Source organism: Acomys minous, assembly GCF_964271855.1.
Source record: "Acomys minous genome assembly, chromosome: 3".
Classification (NCBI taxonomy): Eukaryota; Metazoa; Chordata; class Mammalia; order Rodentia; family Muridae; genus Acomys; species Acomys minous.
Window position 1 is genome coordinate 31,371,792 of NC_140485.1, and position 15,408 is coordinate 31,387,199.

The 15,408-nt window shown below is 42.9% G+C and overlaps 1 long non-coding RNA gene across 3 annotated transcripts in view; it reads right to left on the minus strand.

Annotated features, from left to right (window-relative positions):
- Positions 1–645: 645 nt before the first annotated feature.
- The window catches only part of LOC311595172, a 29,636-nt gene continuing 14,873 nt past the window's right edge, over positions 646–15,408 (minus strand). For 2 of the 3 annotated variants that reach the window (XR_014778345.1, XR_014778346.1), the window contains exon 4: positions 14,653–15,152. This is a non-coding gene — a long non-coding RNA (uncharacterized lncRNA). Of the gene's footprint in view, positions 878–14,652; positions 15,153–15,408 lie in introns of those variants that run through there. The other variant, XR_014778344.1, reaches the window with a different exon arrangement.

Consider the following 15,408-nt stretch of genomic DNA (forward strand, 5'->3'; position numbering starts at 1 on the left):
ATGCAGAATCATCTGCGAATTTCATTTCCAAGCCCCCTTTCACTCCTTATGGTCTTTAATAAAAACAGGCCTGTGGGAAATGGAAGGAAAGGCCAGGTTCCCAAGCAGCTCCAGGGAGCATCCCCTCAGTAGCCGGCCCAGAGTCCAGAAGGGTGTTGGCTTCCACTAAAAATATTTTCTGGTCACATGAGAAGATGCGCAGGCAAGATAACCTTCATTCATTTGTGCCATAGAAGAAACATCTCAGCTTTTGTGCTGGGGTGACAGGCAAGAAAGAGGAGGAGGAGGAGGAAGAAGAGGAAGAGGAAGACAAAAAAGAGGAGGAGGAGGAAGAGGAGGAAGAAGAAGATGAAGAAGAAGAAGAAGAAGAAGAAGAAGAAGAAGAAGAAGAAGAAGAAGAAGAAGAAGAAGAAAGAGGATGGAGAAAGAGAAGGAGGAAATGAAGAAGAAAAGCTTACCCCCCTACCTCAAGAGTTGTTTTATTTATGATGTTTTATCCATTTCTTAAGAAAAGGTGTGATGCAAACATGGCAAAAAGTAATAGTTTCTAAATAGTTTTAATAAAAACTATTGGTGCACACAGCACAGATGCAGTCCTCCACTTCCCTATCCTGTGAGCAACTACATTTCACTCCACAACTCCAATTTGCCTCTTTCATCTTCTTTCTGTGTGATACAGACAAGTGTCTGTCCCTCTGAGATAGTCCCTGGTGAGCCAACCTTTTCAAAATTATGTCTTTTCAAACTTACTTGGGAGTTAGTTGGCTTGCCAAGCTTCCCATTTTTGTAGCATCCCGGAGCATTCACTGGGTGCCCATTGGGTTCTGCTGATCAAGGCATGGTCTTGCTAACTGGCAATGCCAAATTCCAAGTAGATCTTAGAAAGAAAGGAGGGAAGGAGCGAAAATCAGCATGCTCAAGAAAGATACAAAATAGACATTTAAATGACATCGGAGGATAACGAATGAACTGAAAGTTACTCTTTGCCTGGTCTCACCTCTGATGCTAAATAGATAGGTCAGTGTGAACAATTGCTCAACCTACCTGAGCCAATTTTTTCAGGAGGCACAAAATGAGATAATTGAACTATACATTATCAAAATAAATGTATAAAGTCTGTTGGAGAGATAACACAGAGCATAGGAACACCATGCCTAGAATAGTCTTACTGAAGAAAGGAAGAAAGGTGGGGTCCTTGAGAAATGTAGAGCCTTTTAATAGCTCCAGGGCCACCATTTGCTTCATTTCTTCCATGCAGAATAAAGACTGATTCAAAGGCAACCTTTGCCAAAAAAGAATCTCTGAAGTGCAGCATTTGTCACTGGTTTTGCACAAGTGCTCCCGGAAAGCACTTGTCATATATACACTATAGCTACTACTTCTGATGGCTCCTCTTTGCCTCATCCCATCCATGCTTAAGGCCCTTCACTCAGGTGCTCAAAGAAAGCCACCTCTCAAAGAACCTGCATTAAGATAAATATTCAAAACAGGAATTCTTTTTGCGCGGGATTCTATTCTTTTATTTTTTTGAAATCTTGGGTGAATGCACTTACTGAATGCAGAGTGATAACAGCTGGGCACACAAAGACCAAACCAAGACATAATCCCTACCTTCAGGAAGTTCGTAGTTTATGGGAGAGTCAACTATATGAGCATACAACAGTATCTTGAGAAAGTTCAAGATGGAATGACCACATAATTTATAGTACAAAATAGGACAATTTTTTAGGGTAAAGAAATGCATTGTTAACTGATAGCAAATGTATAAACCAGATCCATCCCACACAACCCCAGCATCTATGGTAATCGTAGCTACAGGGAGGGCCAGCGGCAGCAACAGTTAGCAAAGTGTCCTTACAGAGTCCCTGAAATTCCTTATGGCACAGGTAGAGAATCAAGCTGAGCCTGACACAAAATGAGCAGCAGTTTGCATTCTGTTTCCGATGACTGCTAATGACCCTCCCATGAGCCCTGCTGTTCAAGGTGCTGTTTGTCCCCAATTTTCTTGGGTTTTTTTTTCTCCTTACAAAAGGCTTCCAAGTAGACATGATTATGAGCCTAATCTTGCCATAATTCCAGGCAGCCACATGAGGCGTCACTTATTGCGTCCCTCAGGAGGCGTCTGTTCCTCTGTCAGGGCTTTCTTCTGCTTTCTTCCATGATCACAGCAGAAAAAAGGTCCAGACAGTCAACACAGGCTGAGCTAATTTTATCTTATGTGGTTCCACATCTTACCAAATTGAATTGCCTCTTCATGGTTTCTATGGCTGTAGAAAATTATTTTTCTGTGCCACTGACCCCAGTCCCAGGTTTTTCTGTCAGGAAGTCAGATTAAGGAGTTGATAATTAATTAATACTCTTAAACTATTAACTATATTTTAATAAGAAGCTCTTCTCCCCCCCTACCCTATGCTAAGTTGCTAGGCCTTTCACAAGCTTATATCCCTTAGGTTTGTCACCCAAGATGTAGCCTAAGAAACGTGACACTGTGACACTCACTAGAATTTTCTTCCAGAATGACTGAGGTCTGGTTGGGCCAAAAGAGAATAGTAATTTACCAGGCCACACTTTCCACGTGAGAATCACCTATTTCTTCTAGCCAGAGGCACAGCCAGGCCTGCAGGACAAAGCAGAGCTCTGTGCCATGTGCAGCATTTTCCCCTCAGTTCCCTCATGCAGAAAACAAAACAGAACAACTTACTCCTGGGAAGGAAATTCACAGCATGGGTCTCATCCACCTCGCTGCTTATTATTCTAACACACAAATGTGAGAACCAACCTGAAGACGCGTTACTTAGCTGGTAGTACACGCCACAAGCGCAAGAGCAACTTTATCTCATCCTCTATCATAACTGGTATGAAAAAGATTAAAGAGTACAATTCGCATTAAACATGGGCAAAGTATATAAAGAGGAAACTTACAAGAAAACATAAATAGCCAACAAGTGCCTCAAGACCGTCAAGAAAATACGTGTTCATACCAATGCGAAAGAGAAAGTTTTAGTGTTACAACACAGACACTGGCAAGAGGCACACGCACTAACAAGGACACGGGAAGAAGATGCCGTTCAGTGCTGAGGACAGCATAAATCTCTGCTGTCACTGGAGAGCAGTGTCACATTTTCTGAAATAGCTGAAATGAACATATGCTGCCACCAAACCTCTAGGAGTGTCACACATGCTTTTTTTAAATTTCATTTGTTTTTTACTTTTATTTTTTTATTAATTCATTCATATTCATCTCAATGGTTATCCCATCCCTTGTATCCTCCCATTCCTCCCTCCCTCCCATTTTCCCCTCATTCTCCTCCCCTCTGACTGTGACTGAGGGGGACCTCTTGCCCCTGTATACACTCATTGGGTATCAAGTCTTTTCTTGGTAGCCTGCCATCCTTCCTCAGACTTCCACACAGCTAGCTGTTGTTAGTCACGATATCAAGGTGGGAGAAATTGCCTCAGTACCACTGGTGAAGATGGATAAATCAGCTATAGTCACATGGTGGACTAAGTCATTTCTAACAGGAATTGCTGATTACAGAGGTGCTATAGGAGACCAATCTCAAAAATTAGGAATGTAGCAAAAGTAAAAAGATTCACAGTATACTAGTTATGTGCATCTTTTAAAAATAAAAAATATATCGCACCTTGAGAATATGTATATCTAAAGGTAGGAAAATCTAGACAGAATAAATACTACTTTGAGCTATGGCTGGAACTACTTGCTATGGGTAGAAAGTAAAGAAGGGGGGAGTTGTTTTATTTGTGATGTTTTATCCATTTCTGAAGAAAAGGTGTGATGCAAACATGGAAAAAAGTAATAGATGTCCTTTGAGGGACTCCACCCAGTGGGTGATTGGGACAGATACTGGGACTTGATGCCGGACTCTGGGCGGAAGTGCTGAGAGTTGTAAGGAAGAATTGTGGGAGAAGAACCCGGAGGGGTCAGAAGCTCCACAGGAAGACCATCAAAGCTGGTGCATCTAGACACAGGGGGACCTGCACAAACTGAAGGGCCAACCGAGGACAATGCACGCAGAGAACCTAGACCCCATGTTCGTATGTTGCTGACAGACAACTGATTCTCCACGTGGCCAAGGGTGGGGGGAGCACTGCTGAACCTCTGACATGCATTCTGGTGCCCAAAATTTAATCACTGCCCCCTTGGCTTTGCAGGCACAAAGAGGAAGGGGATGTGGGCTATCCTGATGAGACCTGATAGGCTGTGGTCAGACACCAGTATAGGAGGGCCCCCTGTCAGAGGTCTAAGGGAAGGGAATAGGGCAGAAGAGGGCGGGACGGTGGGAATGGGACAGTAAGAGTGAGGAGGTAACAATCGGGATGTAATGTGAATAAGTTATAATAAATAAAAAATATATTTTTTAAAAGAAGCGTGCCTTGTTGGAGGAAGTGTGTCACTAGAGTCAGTCTTGAGGTTTCAAAGCCCTCCCAGTATCCCCAGTGTGCTCCCTGTGCCTCCTGCTTGAAGGTTTGCGATGTGAGCACTCAGTTGTTCCTTCCTGCCGTCATGCCTTCACTCCACCATCATCGATACTATCCAGTCCTCTGGAACCACAATCCCAATAAACCCTTCCTTTTATAAGGTTTTTTGGTCAAGGTGTTTTAACACAGCAGTAGAAAAGTGTTTGTGTTCACAGATATATAAATACAACACATTGAGTCTATTTTTGTTGTGTCTGTATGACTTCAGGACTGAATACTTGATGTTAGAAAACCACGTATGGGTCTTGTCAGTGGGAGAGGCTGGTTCTCCCGCTCTTTGCAGGTAAATTGTGTTGAATGAGGTAGCCCTGACCAGAAAGACAAACACCATATGTTATCTTTCTTCTGCGAGTCCTAGCTCCAAATCTTCAGGTGTGAGAATGTAACATGGAGTAATTTCAGGAACCAGGAAACTAGAAACAGCCCTTGGGTGGATAGGGGGCAAGGGAAGGAATAGCGAGATACAGATGACAGGAAGGAGGAAGTGGAGCAAGGGCTCTAGCTGGAGAGAGGAGAGGAAGCCACTGCAGAAGGAGGAAGGAGAGACACATTAACACTAAGGTTGCTTGATAAAGCCTGGATGGATCATATTGTTTCACAAATGTCTAAAATTACATATAACACATGTATGTAATGCATATATGTTGTTGGTCATGGTTGTCCAAGTGACTGCCCTTGGTTGCTTCTCAGAGACTGAAGGCAAATCTTTATTGACAAAGACATTGCACACTTAGGACATGGATTATTTGAGCTCAGTCTAGCCTGAAATCCTTCCTTCTGAAGTCTAGCTTTCATAGTTAGTACCAGAAAATATTATGCAAGTTCTCAATGGTGAACTTGTAAAGCAATGAGAAGTCCCATCTAGCTGTGACATCAGTGGACCCCAATTCTGACCAGCATGGCAAGATACCGTTAAAGGAGCAATTGTGGCGCTCAAATATTGTTGGTAACCAACAGCTGTCTAAGTGAATTTAAAGCCCACTCCGTGGGTGGCAAGGCATGCTTAGTACTCAGAACTGAGCCAGCCACCTGGTTAGTGAAACCTTGCATCTTAGAAGAGAATCTGCTGCCACCATTTTACTAGGCAGCCTAATCCCAAACTACATTTTGGATCATATCCGTATCCCCACAGGTTACCCCCCCCCCTTACTCCCTCATTTTTCTCTTTACAGCAAATAGCAATCATCGTTACAGGCATCCACAACAGGGCACACTGCGGAGATCAGTGGATCAGGTGGAGGCTAGCCCCAAAGGCATGTGTTCAACGCAACTCCTGCACCTAAGGCTCAGGTTACATCAGGGGAAGAGTGAGGCAGAAAGACTGTAAGAGCCATGGGCTGGGCCCAGAAAGTCTATTTTTAGAATTGGTCTTCTAGAAACAGCTGCCTAAACAGGACCAGATCAATAATAATATCAATAGGCAAGCTAACAAGGAGTTCTAACCCTAGACAAAGAACTAAAAGCTGACTTTGAAAATGAGCCAGAGACAATAAGAGTTACCAACGCATCCATAGCTTGATTGACATTTGAGCTCTAGGCCATGCCCTAGATTTGATAATTGGCATTTTTGTGCATACTAGAAAATTCAAGGCTCAGGAATGTCCATGTGTTTCCCGCAGCTGGTTTTCACACAGATGTCTTTGTCACTCACAGAGGCACAGATCCCTGAAGCTAGTTAGGGATCCCAACGGCCAGGTCACTAAGGAAATGCCAGGCTACCCACAAGCATTTCAAGAGTCCTGAAAATTCTCTAATGAACAAACCCAAACCCACAGAGTGCAATTTTAATAAGGCCAGATTGGCTCATACGGTATGTAGACCTTTGTTCCATTTGGGTCCTCGTGTTAGCTGGAGAGCCCACGGAGGAAACTCACAGAGTTTGTGGTCCCCGCTGGGGACACTTCTTTGGGACTCAACAGCTGTCTCCAAGGAAGAACTGTGCTTGCCTGATGCCATCCCCATTCTCTAGGGCCCCCAGAAACTTGTTAGCTGTGTCCAAGCACACATTAGGCAGCAAAGCCAACAAGAATCGCTCTGATCTTCTCACCACAAGTTGTGAACTCTCCACTCTGAGCCAAAGTGCATAGCTGGGGTGGAGTTGTGGGCAGGAGAGGGGAGGGGAGGGGAGGACAGGCTTCCGTTGCTGTTGGTTTCACATCTAACCACAAGGAAATTTTCCACCATTTCCATTATTTCTGGCATGAAGCCACACCATAGGAAGGCATTTATGTTGAGAGAAGAGATATGGATTCTGGTGAGGGAGCAATGGATGCAGGGAGCGAAGAAAGGAGCGAGCCAGAAATCCAGAAGAGAGAAACAAAGACAGGCAGAAGGGTGTGGTAAGTGATTCTGGGCAGGGTGGAATAACTAGGTAGGTGTCTGAATAGCAAGATTATATGATGGGGTTAGGTTTGTAGCGTCAATTATTAAATCAGGTTCAGTCAGTATGTACTGATTTATTTATACTATGATAGTTCTATGTCAGTCAGCATAACTCTAATATTCGTAGAATGTGTGGACCTCACAGTCTGGCTCATTAATAAATAAAATGTGATGTTTTTTCCAAGTAAGTCCATGATGTAATTCTTATATCTTTCTCCAGAAAAAAATGAAAATAAAAACAAATAACACACATACAGAAATCCATTCGCTTAAAGGCACTAAGACCAACTGTGGACTATGCTCACATGTCATTAAATGATGCAACTTCCAAGTGTTCTCTTCCATTCCAGAAGCCAAGCAGAGTGAAGATTGCTGGCCAGAGAGGTGACTTAGGACACTGTCAGATTTTATCTTTCAAGAGTCACTTGGTACTGGGGTAGTTAGTTGTTGGAAACAGTTCCTGAACGCTTCCAGAGAGGCTGAGAACTGCTGTGTGACTCGAGACCTGTGCCGTCCAGAGCTTATCTTCCCAGATGATCCCAGAGCAAATGTTGCTGTTGACTTGACATGGAAGACATAGTGGGACACTGTCCTCTAAACCACTATGGACACAGGAAATAATGCCATCCAAAGAGCACATGCTGTCTGGATCAGAGAAAATATTAGCTACAATCTGAGACCCTCTGTGTGCCAGTAAAGAAAAATGAGAGAGATGGCAGAGAAACACATAGGTAAGTAGCGAGAGGAGGTTCAGTGGAGCAAGTACGTCTGAAAGGGAGATGGGAAGGTAGTACACACATGCAACCACGGGGCAAAGAACAAAAAGTAGGTGGAGAGGATGAAGTTATGAGAAATCACGCCATTCTGCTTTTGCCTTTGATGGGTTTTGCCATCCTGAGTCAACAGATCCTGAGTAGTTGCAGGATTTTCGTTTCCAGAATCCATGTGGGTGGTTCACAACCACCTGTCACTCCTGCTACGAGGGATCTGATTCTGGCCTTTGTGGGCACTGACACACATGTGCATGAACACACACACACACACACACACACACACACACACACACACGTACACACAGATGTATACACAGACATGGGCACACACACACACACTGGCCCACATGTACACACATGCTGGCTATATGTACACACACACATGTGCACATAGATGTGTGCACCTTCACACACACACACACACATACACACAAATACACTCAAATAAAAATAAAATAATCCTTTTTTTAATGAGAGAAAAACAAAAGGTTAACATTTAATTCCACCTGGTGGAGCTAGATCAACCTTGAAGAATTTTGGATCATTTATATCAACAAAAGGCACCAGTGTTGGCTCAGTGCACCAGGGGAATGTTTTAAACATAATTGGAGTCTGTCACCTTTTAACTTGGGTCAGTGGACATATTTGCCTCATTGACAGCCTGTTTAATCATTTATTCTATTAGCTTGGATTTCAGATAATTCTCTGGTGGAGGTTAGCTCAAAGAACTGATTCAAATTTTAAAATGAGATAGAAACTGATTTAGAAGTCTCAGGAAGTTGTACTTAAAACTCACAGGCTATTAATAAGCGGTTACACATCTTTCTGCAATCGGTGTTTGCAGATTTTGTCCTGAGCCCTCTTCTGGGCATCTCTGTCCTTTCCTTTGTGATCTCACCTCCCCAAACACTATGGGCTGAAGGTGTCTCTGTCATGGAAGGAAAACATCAGAACGAAGGACGTGTCCCTCTGTGTACATCTGGCATGATCACAAGTGGACCCCAGAACCTAGCACAGCAGCTCGTAGTTTTTACTCACAGACAGACAGACAAGCGAAAGAAAGCAGGCACACCTCTTAAGTGTCAGTTACCAAGTCTGTTTAGTGAACATGTCTACCTCGGACTCAAAATTTATCCCTTTTAAGTTCCTGGTATGATTCTAAGAGGACAGTGGAGTTTCATTCCGCCATAAGGGACAAGTGTATGTAAATTACATGGAAATGGATGGACCTAAAGACCATCACACTAAGAAAAATAAGTCTGACTCAGAAAGACGAGTGCTTCATACATTCTCCCATAGAAGAATTTGGATAATATAGTTACCTATAACATGAAAGTAGAAGTGGTGACTTGAGAGGAGGGAGGGAGAGGCAGAAGTGGGAAAAGATACTGGGGAGAAAATGGCCAAATAGGTGATATACTTGAGTGAAAACATCATTAGGAAATCCGTCACTTTGAACAATATGCACCCATGAAAAGCTTTAAACACCTGAAAGGAGGGGTGTAAGGAGAATCCAAGGATTAAGACGTCCACATCGCCTGTGGTCTCCTTCTCTGAGCCCTGTATTGCTCCCTACCAACTTCCCCGTCAATTTTTCTGTTTGTCTCAAAGCCACAACATACATGTCCAGTGACTGATATGATAAAGTTTCCCCTTATGGGTCTCTATTTTCTCCCTATTAGATACACAGAACGGGTGGTAACCATCTAAACTGCCGAGTTCACACAGGCCTCTAAATCCTAGAAGACACTGGCATTGTGCTTGTCCTTAGACCAACGAGAGAGAGAGGGAGAGAGAGAGAGACACAGACAGACAGACAGACAGATAGACAGACAGACAGACAGACAGAGACAGACAGAGACAGAGACAGAGAGACAGAAGCAGAGAGACAGAGAGACAGAGACAGAGACAGAGACAGAGAGACAGAAGCAGAGAGACAGAGAGAAGGACCAAAGATCTGTTTACTGCTGGTGGCCTGTGAGCTCCTGGGAATGCTACCTCACCACTCTGTGTTGTAGTTATAAAATCCAATGCCTTGAGTGGATGTTTTTCAAGGATGTATCCAAAATAAAATAGTACCCTGCCAAGTCCACAAACTCCTGCGTTCATTTTCTATTTCTCCTGGATTAAAATCATGCATCTGTTTCTCCCTAGGCAGATAAGTTACATTTTCTTCCAACCATGCCGTCTACTCCACCCTCCACAGACTCAAAGGCAGCAACTGAAACTAACTGTGGCTCAGGTTGCTTGATTTTCAGTTAATATGGCCTTCCATAGCTCTTAAAAATCCCAAACTCTTTCTTCAAGGTCTGATTCAAGCCCAGCTTTCATGAAGACCTCCCTAAGCCACTCGTCTGGCTGGATAGTTCACTCTCCAGTTCCCCATAGAAAAGCTCCATGTGGCACCCTGAACACAGGCACACTCAGAGTGGAAGGCTGTGCGGGAAGAAAGAATAAATCTCGAAAAGAAAGAAAAGGTGCTAGGTTCCCAACCTTTAAAATCATGTGTTGTGGCATATGGTGCTACAATACTGTAATCCAAGAACGCTAGAGAATCAGGCAAGAGGATTGCAAATTCAAAGACCCTGGGTTATATCACATGATCCTGTATAAAAAAGAAAGAAAGAAAGAAAAAAAGAAAGAAAGAAAGAAGCTGAGGATGTAGTTGACTTGATAAAGTGCTTACTATGTGAGCATGAGCACCTGAGTTCGGATCCTTAGCACCCATGTAAACAAACAAACAAACAAATAAACAAGAACAGGGCATACATCTCTAATCCCAGTACTAAAGAGGAAGGAAACAAGTGGGTCTGGAGCTGGCTATCTAGCTATTCTTGCCAAATCACAAGTTCAAGTTCACTGACAGTAGCCAAGGGAGACACCTGACGTCGACCTCTGGCCTCCACATGCACGCTCATGGATGTGCACTCACATGTGCACCCACATGCACACATACACACCATCCTCCACATGCACACACAAACATGCACACACATATGCACACATAGTATAAACACCATGCACACGTACACACACAAACTGTGGGACACAGAGCAAAATATAAAGTTGTGAATATGGGGAAAATTTTTTTAGGAAACAGGGGAACCTGGTAAGGGTGGGTGAGAGATAAAAGAGGGCACAGGGAAACTAATTAGAATTATTCTATACATGTATAAAAGTGTTCAAAAAAACATATGCACTAGCAAAAACGAAAAATACATGAATGTAAATAAATAATTAAAATCATATTCCTAAACCAAACATTTCTAAGCAATCCTTTCTCAGCTATGTTCTTAGTTTAATGTATGAATGACAAGGGCAAAAATGTATTTACTTAGTAATTAATACACAAGAGTTTAACTGGGTGGTGGTAGTGCACACCTTTAATCTTAGCCCTTGGGAGGCAGAGGCAGGTGGATCGCTGTGAGTTCGAGGCCAGCCTGGTCTACAAAATGAATCTAGAACAGCCAAGGCTGCACAGAGAAACCCTGTTTCGAAAAAGAAAAAACCAACCAAACAAACAAACAACAACAACAACAAAAACACAAGAATTTTCGCTTGGAAAAATAATATGTGTGTTACAGGAGATTAAAAGGATACCTCCAGAACCAGGAATGCAGCTCAATGGGAAAATGGTTATGGACCAAGCCTGAATTTGACACCTCCCATTACAATAAAAAATACAAAGGGAATACTTTGCATGGGTAAAAATGCAGAGAGTGTGTTCAGATAAGAGAGCTGAGTCCCCAAGTGCCCTGTAGAAGCTATTCCCACTAACCGCAGGACTCCTTTGTGGCACTAAGTCAGCAACACATGCTAAAGGAACAAGACATTTTATGACAATTTTTCTATTGTCTGGTGCACTGGCTCTCAACCTGTGCCTTTGGCAACCCTCTATTTCCAAAAATGTTTACGTTATAATTCATAACAGTAAAAAAAAATTACAGTTGTGAAGTAGGAATGAAAATAATTTCATGGTTGAGGGTCACCACTACATGAGGAACTGTGTTAAAGGGTCGCAGCCTTAGGAAGGTTGAGAACCACTGGTCTAGAGTTTCTGACATCATCTAAAACAATGATACAGAGGACCGGTAGGCTTACAGTCCAAGAGGAGCTGTTCTCACACCTGCAGCTACTACAGATCAACACTGGCCTGGGGAGTCCTAACCCCAGTGTTCCTGCAGCCTTCTGAAGGGGAGCTCAGAGGAATATCTGAACACAAAACCTGACGACCAGTACCCACTTACAAAATTACAAATATGTAATCCAGTTTGGGGGAGGAAATAGATTGAGGTGAGATGGTTTCTTCATCCTCACTGACACAGATAATAACACTGTCTCTTTTGCAAGGTTTTGTGAAAATTAAAATGATGGCTTTCAGCACTCCGCAAAGAGCCTGGCCCGTCCGTAAGGTCATGAATAGGAGTCATTGTGATGTACCAGACATTCAGCCAGCCACAGAAACTGGTCCAGCCAAGGCTTGTGCTTCTCCATCTCCAGCACAAATATTTATTCTTTATATGAAAAATTCTTTTCCTGTTTTATATGAAACTTTCTTTCCCCAGTAAACAACTATAAATCTCAAGTACACATCTGGATCTCAGGGAAGCCCAACGGAAATCAGACAGAGTTGAAATGGGTCTGCAGTCCTCCTCAAAGCATCACAGCCTATGGGGGCCTCCATCGAAGCCTGTGCACAAAGCGCTGAAGCTGTCCCTGACTCCCACCAAGGAGCAAAGGCATCCTGCCATCTCGTCATCATTTTCAATATTATTTATAGTGATGAAAAATGGAAAAAGAAATGAAGGAAGGGAAGAAAGGAGGAAGGAAGGAAGGAAGGAAGGAAGGGAGGGAGGAAGGAAGGGAGGGAGGAAGGAAGGGAGAGAGGAAGGAAGGGAGGGAGGAAGGAAGGAAACACCACCAGGCACAGGAAATAGTGTGAAGAGGCAAGCAGTCATGGAGAACAATTTGTTCTTAGGAAGATGGTTAGCTCTGTAGACTTGCTTGGCCATGGGGTTGAGAACAGCTTCTTTGAGTGCTTCTCTGTAAAACTGAAAGACAGTAAGCCCCACCTCATGGAATTTTTTTTAATGTCATCATGACTATCCATGTCGGTACAAGCATGTGTCTGTCTTGGAACGCATTCCTTTTGGTGTCTGGAATACACCAGATCTTTCCCTCTTCAAACTTAAAAGATATTTTTTTGTCACTTTGACCTTGGATGTCTTACAGCCACACTCAATCCAACAGAATTAATTGGCTTCAGTGCTTTTAGTCATGGTGCAAAGGCTCTCACCCCCAGGATAACAACACTCTCTTTCTAAAAACAGCTTGTGGGAAATTTGCAGGGTCATGCTCACATTATTTACATGCAAGTGAGAAAAGGAAATATATTCCAGAAGGCCACATTCTAAGTCTAAACACCAGAAAAGCTTACAAATACATATTAGAGACAGACAGTCCCTTAGCATCATCTCAGAATGCTCCAGAAAGGAAGACAACTGCCTGAGTGGTTACAAAGGGCGTGGACAAAATCCCATGATCCTTGGCACCAAATGTTTTATTTATGTTAACTTTTATGGAGAGAAATGTTTACCTAGTGTTTAAATTATTGAATATAAATTTGATGTAAAACATATGCATTTTTAAAATCCCATGTGTATTATAATCACTGTATGTTGGTCTTGGGGCAGGAAGAAAGCCCACACAGTCTCAGAACAGGAAGGGGCTGGCACATATTTGGCCCACTGTCTCCTCGAAGCTCAAGCTCACTGTGAAGCCCAGACCTCATGGCTTCAGGGCAGCATTCAACGTCAGCCCTTTATCATCGTTCATCCATAGTTAGATACCACATTTTATTTTAGAAATTTCATTTGTAAAAAGATATGATAGCAAATTTATTCTATTGTTTAATGGTGGTATGTTTTAATCAGTTGTTGAAATTAATTTTAAAATGAAATTTTAAAAAGCACTGTTAATAGTGGATAAATTCTCAACTGTGTGTAGCATTCAGAGAAACAAAATCTGATTTATAAAATAAGCAGATGTTTTCAACAGCCGGGTAGATCTCACAGTACCTCGCCCAGGTCCACTGAAAAGCACCAGTGCTGCAGTGTTGAAAGAAAAGTTGGTGAACACTCCCATCTTCTGGTCAGGCTTAAACATTAGTCAAGGGTGTTCTCAACACTGCAGGGAAAACTGAGCATCCGGAGAGAGACGTTTTCAATCTTTTCAAGTACACATTAAGCCAGAAGCAACTTCCATAAATTATACCTAAAATACAAAGGTACAATGTGTCGTTAGAGAAACTTTCAAGACATAACTGGTGCTTAATATCAAAACCCACAGCGTAATAAAACCTAAATGCTAGCAAGAATCATCACACCTTATACGGTGTTCTCTCTCTCTCTCTCTCTCTCTCTCTCTCTCTCTCTCTCTCTCTCTGCCTCTCTCTCTCTTCCCCCCTCTCATACACACACACACACACACACACACACACACACATCGCTATAGACAATATTCAAAATAATGACGCAGGATTTAAAATAGAAAGAAAAAAATTCTATAATAGCACGGAAAAAATCTACCATAATTGTAGTAGGAGAAGGAAATGAAGTGTGCTTTTAAAAGTATGAAAATAACAGTATGTCGGAACATGAGCAGAGTTGTAAGAAAACGGCAGCCAAGATGACTGATTGCTTTTTGCGACAGCACGTGCTATAGGGCTGATTAATGGGAACAGATAAGCCATCCCCATTCCCATGCATGCGTGAAAATTACTTTAGATATTTTAAAGCGACTCATACCAGCCATCCTAAATCCCACTCCACAATGCTAAGTGTGTGCACATGTGAGCACACACAGTCACATGCACGGACACCTGCAAATGCACACATGCACATGTGAACATATATATGCACACACTCATGCATACACGTGTGTGCACACACATGCACATATGCACACGCGCGCGCGCACACACATACACACACACACACACACACACACACACACACACACACACACACGTTCTTGAAATAAACTGTGAGGTTGCAACTGACCTGGCTCTTCTGCTTTGCTCCTGCCTGAGGAAAAGACCACCAGTTTGCTGTGCAATGTTATGAAAACGTGGTCATGTGAAACAAGGCATACACTCAGAGAACTTACCTTAAAAGACAATGTTAAGCATTGATTTCAAAATTAGTTTGCTTATTTTAAACTCATATATGGGTACATATAAAATATAAAAATTTGGATATACACCAACTACCCATTGTGGAGAAACAGCTCTTCCGGCATGTAAATCTTCATTTTTAAAAAGAATTCCTTTGAGCGCCTTTGAAGATGTAAACTTGTGGGTGAATTGAAAGCGACTTTTGGCCATCAAGAGTGTATGGGCTCAGCAGCTTAATGGCTGGTTCTACAGGGGCTCGACTCGTTTGTGGCTGTGTGACATCAGAAGAGTGATTCAGTGTCTCTGTGCTTCCCTATTCTTACCTGTGAAAAGGACATAATTATATTCAAGCACCTCCCTGAGGGGTTGCAAAGACTCATGGTTAATGTTCAGGTGGCACCGTGGCTGGCCCTTATCCACTGTGGAAAGGGAATGTTTCTGGCAGGCAGGTGAGGGAGAAGGAGGACCCACACCAGGTAGAGCATCTGGTCCAGGTGGACAGACAGCAGCACCAACGCCCGATGTCTTCTTGAGAAGCAAGTGGGTGCTTCACCTTCAGGAAACAGCAGGAGGCATCAT